We start from the raw sequence: 7,747 nt of genomic DNA, 5'->3' as shown, positions 1-7,747 counted from the left end.
TGTGGAAACCTGCATGTGTCTAATCTCATTGAAATTCTGCCACATGTGCATTCCACCAACCCGCACTGGAACAGCGTGGTGGAATATGTTCCAAACCCTCTCCCTAATGGGAGAGGAGGCCAGTAGCCCAGCAGTGGGAAATTTACAGGCTGTTACTTTACTTTTACATTTTTAATTTTTTAGGTACGATTCCGTACTAACTGCAAACCTGATGATAATTACCGCCCATAGAAATTACAGCTGTGGAAATATGAACCATTCTACCAACCTTGGGAACTCTTTTGTGTCTATATTTACCCTGGCTCACTACCCCTACAAAAAAAATTATGAATGCGTGGTACATACTGGCTGCTACAAAGTCCTACCACCAATTAAAGAGAAGAGGAGATACCAACAATTAATTGATAGAACAATCACGAAAAACGGGCACAGCTACGTAAAATGTTTGGTGATTAATGGTGCTGGAAAATAATTTGAAGTTAAGTTTGATTACTCATAATGGCATTTAGCAATTAAAATATACTGTAAAAGAAACTATGGTGAGTAATATTACTAATGAATATCATGTATAATAAACATTTAAATAAAGAATATATTACACGCCGTTAAATATGTTGCAAATATTATTTGTTACATCAATACTGTTTTAAATATAGAATATCTTTTAAAAATCATTCAGGGTGTTACACATTTAGTCATAGAAGCGTCAGCCTGTAAATATTTTATGATTGGCCTCCATTTTAGAAAAAAATGACAGACATTCAAACAGCTTGCACCCACAATCTTGTGCTAAGTCTTACGTGGTACCATCTCGACTTTATAGTAGTCATTATAAGTCAGTACTGTAGTCGTAAGTGTCAGTTTTTATTTCATTTTTATGTTGATAAAATAAAATAACTCAAATTTAATATCCTTTCATAAACATGCAAATTGTGTATTATATATTTTTTTATAAAATATTTAAATAAATGCGATACAAAGTTGATGTGTAATATCTCCTACATAATGACCAAGTAAATTAATATGTTATTTACATAAACGCCAGTCATTGAGATGACGGTTTTTGTTCGATATCAATCTCAAACAATATTGATCTTTACATCTCATTAATACGGTTCAATTTACCTTGATTAATGTAAGATAGGGTCAGCAACACAAGTTTGGTTTTTATTATGAGATTGATATGCGATGGGCAAATGGATATCTGATGGCGACTACCATAGCTTATATTCATTAGCATCGTAAGAAATTCTAACCATTATGTCGATTTTATGCAACCAAGGAAACTAAGATGTGCCTGTAGTTACAATGGCGTCAACCTTCTAACCGGAGCACTTTAAAACTATAGCTTTTTGACGGTAGAATAGGATGGTTGAGTGGTAACAACTTAAACGAGTGTGTACAAAGCCCTACCACCAGCTAAGTTTCATCATCCTCCAGCCCTTATCCTAATTTTACTTGAGGTCGGCACAAAGTATCATCTTCTTCCATACTTCTCATTCTGACGTCATCTCACAAGCAAAATTCTTTCCAGACCTTTCGTCTTTCACACAATCCATCCATCGTTTCTTCGGTCATTCTTTTCCTCTATCTCCATCCACATCCGTACCACCACCAAAGTAAGTTTGCGCTGTTTATAATAATAATAGTAGTCGCCCGGAGCTTCGCTGTTTAGGGTATTGGTTGTCATGTTTTATACAAAAAAACACCTATGTCCTTTCTTGCTTTACACCAAACCTCATCAAATTTGGTTCAGTAAAAGATCGTGAAAGAGCGAGAGACAGAGCTACTTTCACATTTATAATATTAATTTAGAATATAGATTAAATGAAAAGTTACATTTTTGTATGACCGTGCTGTTCGCTGTTCATTAAATGATTCGTTGTATGTACTCACACATGTGTTACACGTGGGACGCAATGTAACAAGATACTCATTATGATTTGTTCAAACTTGGTCCCTCGGTAATGAGTTGCGTTGTAATGTCTACTGATTTTCTTGGCGATACAAAATACGTGCGTGTGCGCAGGCCTTTCGAAATTGATTGTGACATCCGGCGGATAACTGAATAGATGGAAAAATATAATCTATTCTGATGTTAAAGCGAAGCCTAGTTAATTACTAGTTTAATTTATTATAAAAGTACGTGGAAAGAGAAATTATTGTATGTTTTTAACGGTTCGATTACTTTGGCCTCGAAATATTAAATTAAAAGTAACATATATTATCATTGTTTGTATTAAACTTTGATGAATTAGTAGTTATCTATGGTATACTATAGGAAACATAGCTTTATCTGGATATTTTAATCAATTGGTAATAAGTATAGTTTCTTCATAATCTCTATATAACTTATTTAATATTTATTAAAGATGAATTGATCAGATGGTTTTCTAGCATTCAAAGAACAAATAGACATAGATTATTAATTTTCTTTAATGTAAGTTTGCGATATGTATTCAATATAAAGATATTTTAATATACATAAATATTTTCAAGGAATTAGTTGTATGAGATGACTGTATATAAGATGAAGGAGAAATATTTTTATTAAAATCTATTTTCTCGAATAAGACACAAGATTCTTTTTTTTAATTATTGAATGATTTTCTTTTGGAAAACAAAATAACGAAATAAAGTATATTTAAGTACGAATATAATTGGTTAGTGTAGCATTGACGATTTATGGTATGGCTAAAATATCTTACGCCACCATTGTCTATGGCTGGTACCTCTTACCATCAGGCAACTCATTTAATGCTAACTATGACATAAAATACCACAAAAATACACAATTTTTTCTACAGAGTTCAGAGTAAAGATATTTTTTAAACAAAAACATTTCAAGTAACCTAAAAAGTATGAAATATTACAAGTATTCAATTAACAATAGTATTATTAAAAATTCAAGTCGACACGTCAATTACAGTGCAGGATCGATATCTCGAGACAAGTTTAAGGAACGACTAATTCGCTCCGTCCATGAGAGCAAGATAATAAACCTCGAACGTTTTGGATAACCGCCCACTGCGGACATAACTCCACGTTCCTTGTCTTAGCACAATTAGGAATCCGTTGACATTTTGAATATTACCAAGTATAATATAATAAAGGTGTTTAATAATGTGTATAAAAGACAAAGAAATTAATCTTGGTATACGAGTTTTGGATAAATGTCAGGATGTCATCTTGACCCATCAGCGCGGGCCAATTTCAAAAGAGACAAATCAAATACAGGATTATACCGACCTGTTGACTTCCAAGCAGGATATATTAATTTTAATAATTTTTTAAATGTTGAAAAAGAGTAACTACTGAGCTTCTTGCCGGTTCATCTCGGTAGAATGTACTTTCCGAACCGGTGGTGATGACGATTCAAAAGTGCTTGTAAAAGCCCACTTGAATAAAGTTTATTTTGATTTTGATTGTGACACAAGTATACGTAAAGAAAAATGCACATAATAAATTGTTATACAATCAATAAATTGTTATACTTCCTAATCTTTTACCCTAACATTCCGATTGGATTGCGAATCCTATACGATCGAAAAGAGTCCAAGTGCAGGACCTAAAGCGTTACGTGCTATCCGAAACACATACATACACGCTTCCAATTTTTCAAGCTTAGCGTTATTGGAGATTCTACAATAGAAAAAACTCACTTATCACTACATCTGAGAAACTATAACATTTTCAAACTGGAAATTTAACAGATAGATTCCTTATAGGGTGAATACGGACTAAGAAAGGAATTTACGAAACTCCAGCTCTATTGGGGTAAAACGGGATATTTGGAGGCTGAAGGCCTAAAAGGCTCGGAGAAAGAGTGAGTAAGAAACTGAGGTTCATACAGGTGTAACAAAATTTCATTCTTAAGAATTGTTGTTATTAGTTAGTGAAACAATGATGACATTAATTTTCACTGTAACTGTTTCGTCTCGGTATGTAATAAACTTTAAGCTACTGGTATTTTTGCTTTGCAGTCGGTAGCGTCAATTGCGAATAACTTACTCCTACTTAGCCAAGGGTCAAAGATTATCAATCTCGCTAATGCAAATGCTATGTCTTCTTATAATTAATAAAGTAGAAGGATTAATTGCTCGTATTTAAATTGTAATTTATTTAAATCCAACCAGTAATACGGCGAATAAATTCAATACGTCATAGTCTATTTAAAACTACAGATTAAAATCCCATCATTTAACGTGAATTCAAGTACTCCTGACATGTGTGAATACGTGCGAATAAATTGTATACCTTATTAAGTGCTAATAAGGTTCAAATTGTTACACCTTATTATGTAATGTTTTTGCTCGAGTAAAAACACGTTAGTTGAAGATCATATGGCGTTAGATGCGGAAGCAATCATTTACATTTTATGTTGTAAGTTGAAATATGCGGAATCGAACCAAATCAAGCCCTCTTTACGCTTGACGCTTCGAGGTTTGTTCCAAGTAACAAAGTTTCTTAGATTTGCGCGAACCAAGCGTCCAGAAAGGCATGCGTCTCTCGTTACTCAACATAAATAGACCAATTATTCAATCTGGAGAAAATGACACTTCAACGGGCCACTTTCGTAGGAATCCTCTGTGTTTTCCTGTTTACAATCAAGTATGTTGCATTCTGAGATAATGATAAAATTGATTAATAAATTCAGACTTTCAACATCACGTAACATATTTGCTTCCTATTTGTAATTATTTGGCAGCAAAATGTCACACTTAAGGCATAAACATTGACAAATTAAAAATATATCTACGGTTCGAAATTTAAAAAGTTTTAGTCAGCGTTTTGTTGCATGCAAATAATTATAATCATCTTCAGAAGGAACTTTACAATAATGACTTGTATTATATTTTTAAATAAGTATATTAATGTAAATATGGAAATCAATTAAATAATAGTCGGATTAACAATAAAAAAAATTTTTGGTCCGAAAAATTAAAAGATTTTTGACACTCAAAATAGCGTAACTTTTAAGCTAACTAGGAGTAACTCACCGTTTTGCTCACGTTAAATTTAGATATAATACATGCATGCCTTTTTCCAACTTCAGTAAACTTATATTCTATAAAAGTAAATGCAAAGCAGTGTCGAAAAAAGGATAACATACATTCCTACCAAAATTTTAACCGATCGGTTGCCAATGGTCCACCAATATTGGGAACTAATATGTTATAATATCTCTTTGCGTTTTTACACTGACTAACTCCTACTCCAAGCTGGAACACAACACTATTATATTCCGATTGTCGTTACAATATACGATGAGCAAGTGGTACCTACAAGCAAGAGCTGAGATGGCACAGTGGTTAGAACGCATGCATCTTAACCGATGATTGCGGGTTCAAATTCAGGCAAGTACCACCACTATATATGTATGCTTAATTTGTGTTTATAATTAATCTCGTGCTCGGTGGTGAAGGAAAACATCGTGAGGAAACTAGCATGTGTCTAATTTCGTCGAAATTCTGCCACATGTGCATTCCACCAACCCGCATTGGAACAGCGTGGTGGATTACGTTCCAAACCCTCTCCTTAATGGAAGAGGCCTTATCCCAGTAGTGGAAAATTTACAGACTGTTACTTTACTTTACTTTTTTTAAGTAGTACCTATGACGGGCTCGCAAAAACCCCTACCGCTACTTGTAAGATTACCGTTTGTATGTTTATTTCAAAATACCTCAAGGTAGGATAAATACTTCCGCGGTAGTAGAATATAAAATTTGTACCAATAAATCGCATTCGATACAATTCGAACAATACCAATTCAAGTATTGCCCCGAGGTATGCTAAATTGTCCACAAATACCTTATAATTTATAAAACGTATTAAACCGATCGCAATAATCGTAACTCTGTATCGATTTACGTAACTTTGTCTTTGCTCTCTAATCTCTTGAACAATTTGTATTTAGTAATAAAACAGAATTAGTTTGCTATTAAATCACTTATACACGCCGTCGAATGAATTTGAATTTAAATTAACTTGTTTGCCTTCAATGTGGAACAAATTAAATTTATTTAAAAAAAAAGACTCTTGAAAATATGTTATTCGAAATGTTTTTTGAAAAATTAAAACCAACTTTGATTTTGAAATCGAAAACTTATTGTTTCTCAATTTAATACATTTTTTGAATCAAAATTTAAAAATATTAAGAATAAAAGGAAATTAAAAAGACACAAAATAAGTATTAAAAACGAATGTTTATATTTTTTATGCAATCAAAAATCAAAATTTTAAACATTATTATATTACATTAATAAAGTTCGCTATACTGAAGTACTTTTGATTCGTCATCTTTAAATATAAATCAATAAAATATATCTACTAATCAATTTAACTAAAATCAATTACATTAATAACAGTAGTAGTAGTATCGCATACACATTTCGCGGCTGAAGAAATATTTATTAACGACAAGAATGTAGCCTTATTCTACAACAAATTGATCGATATGTATTGCATATAATTCATCACCATTATTTGACACAAACAGGGACATATCTCTTATTTTTAAAATCACCACCGCCTCTAATTTACGACGTTGCAAGTAATTTTGACATCACCATACCATCCCAAGCGCCACCAACAATAGGAACTAAGATGTTATGTCCCTCGTACCTGTAATTATACTGGCACGATAATACAATGAGTGAATGAGGGGTATATACCCAAATGGGCTTGAAGATATCCTAACCAAGTAATTTTTACTTAACTATTTACTTAAATTAACTCCTACATATATAAAAGTTGAGTCTATAGTGCTGGTAAACGTATCACACATATTCCCGAAACATTTACATTTCCTCACGATGTTTTAATTTACACCAACAGATATATATAGATAGTTAATCATCTTACTATCGGTATCACCATGATTTTTCTCCTCCCAGTATTATATGTTTAAACAAAACGATACAATTGTTTTATTATAACCATTTATCATACTTCAAAATTCATTATCATTTGTAAATGTTTTTAATTCTTACATAAATGTTCGAGCATGTGAATTATTATGAAAGAGACATGACTGCAAGAAAATGACAATCACACACCGGTTGACTTCCATGAGCAAAAACTCAAGAGCTATCATGAAATTTAATGTTCGGATGATTTGTGGTAGGCTGATAAAATTCATGATATCGAAATGGACGAATCAAGAGTTAATTGATATCAAAAGAGATGACCGTTAAACAAAAATTGCTCAAGCACATCCTACAAATATTATAAATGTGAAAGTTTGTAAGCATGTATGTATGTGGGTTTGTTACTTTTTCACGAAAAAACTACTGGACGGATTTAGATGAAATTTTACAGTAATATAGGTTACACATCAAATAATACATGTGCTACAATATATAATGACTTTATGTAATTTGGTCATAATATAACCATACATATCAAAAAGCCGTGCGAAGCCGGATGGGATCGCTAGCCTTATATAGTTTTGAAATATGCTTAAGTATATGTATTTCAAATCACCATTCGAAAAGTTAAGTGAAGCTAACGATTTTAATATCTTTAGATGAGAACAGACGACAAAATATTCATTTTTTTTAATATAGAATATTTATTTTATCTATGACCTGAGATGGCCCAGTGGTTAGAACGCGTGCATCTTAACCGATGATTGCGGGTTCAAACCCAGTCAAGAACCACTATATTTATATATGTGCTTAATTTGTGTTTATAATTCATCTCGAGCTCGGCGGTGAAGGAAAACATCATAAGGAAACCTGCATGT

The sequence above is a fragment of the Vanessa cardui genome, chromosome 16, assembly GCF_905220365.1.
Source record: "Vanessa cardui chromosome 16, ilVanCard2.1, whole genome shotgun sequence".
NCBI classification, from domain to species: domain Eukaryota; kingdom Metazoa; phylum Arthropoda; class Insecta; order Lepidoptera; family Nymphalidae; genus Vanessa; species Vanessa cardui.
Note: the sequence above shows the minus strand (reverse complement) of the source record.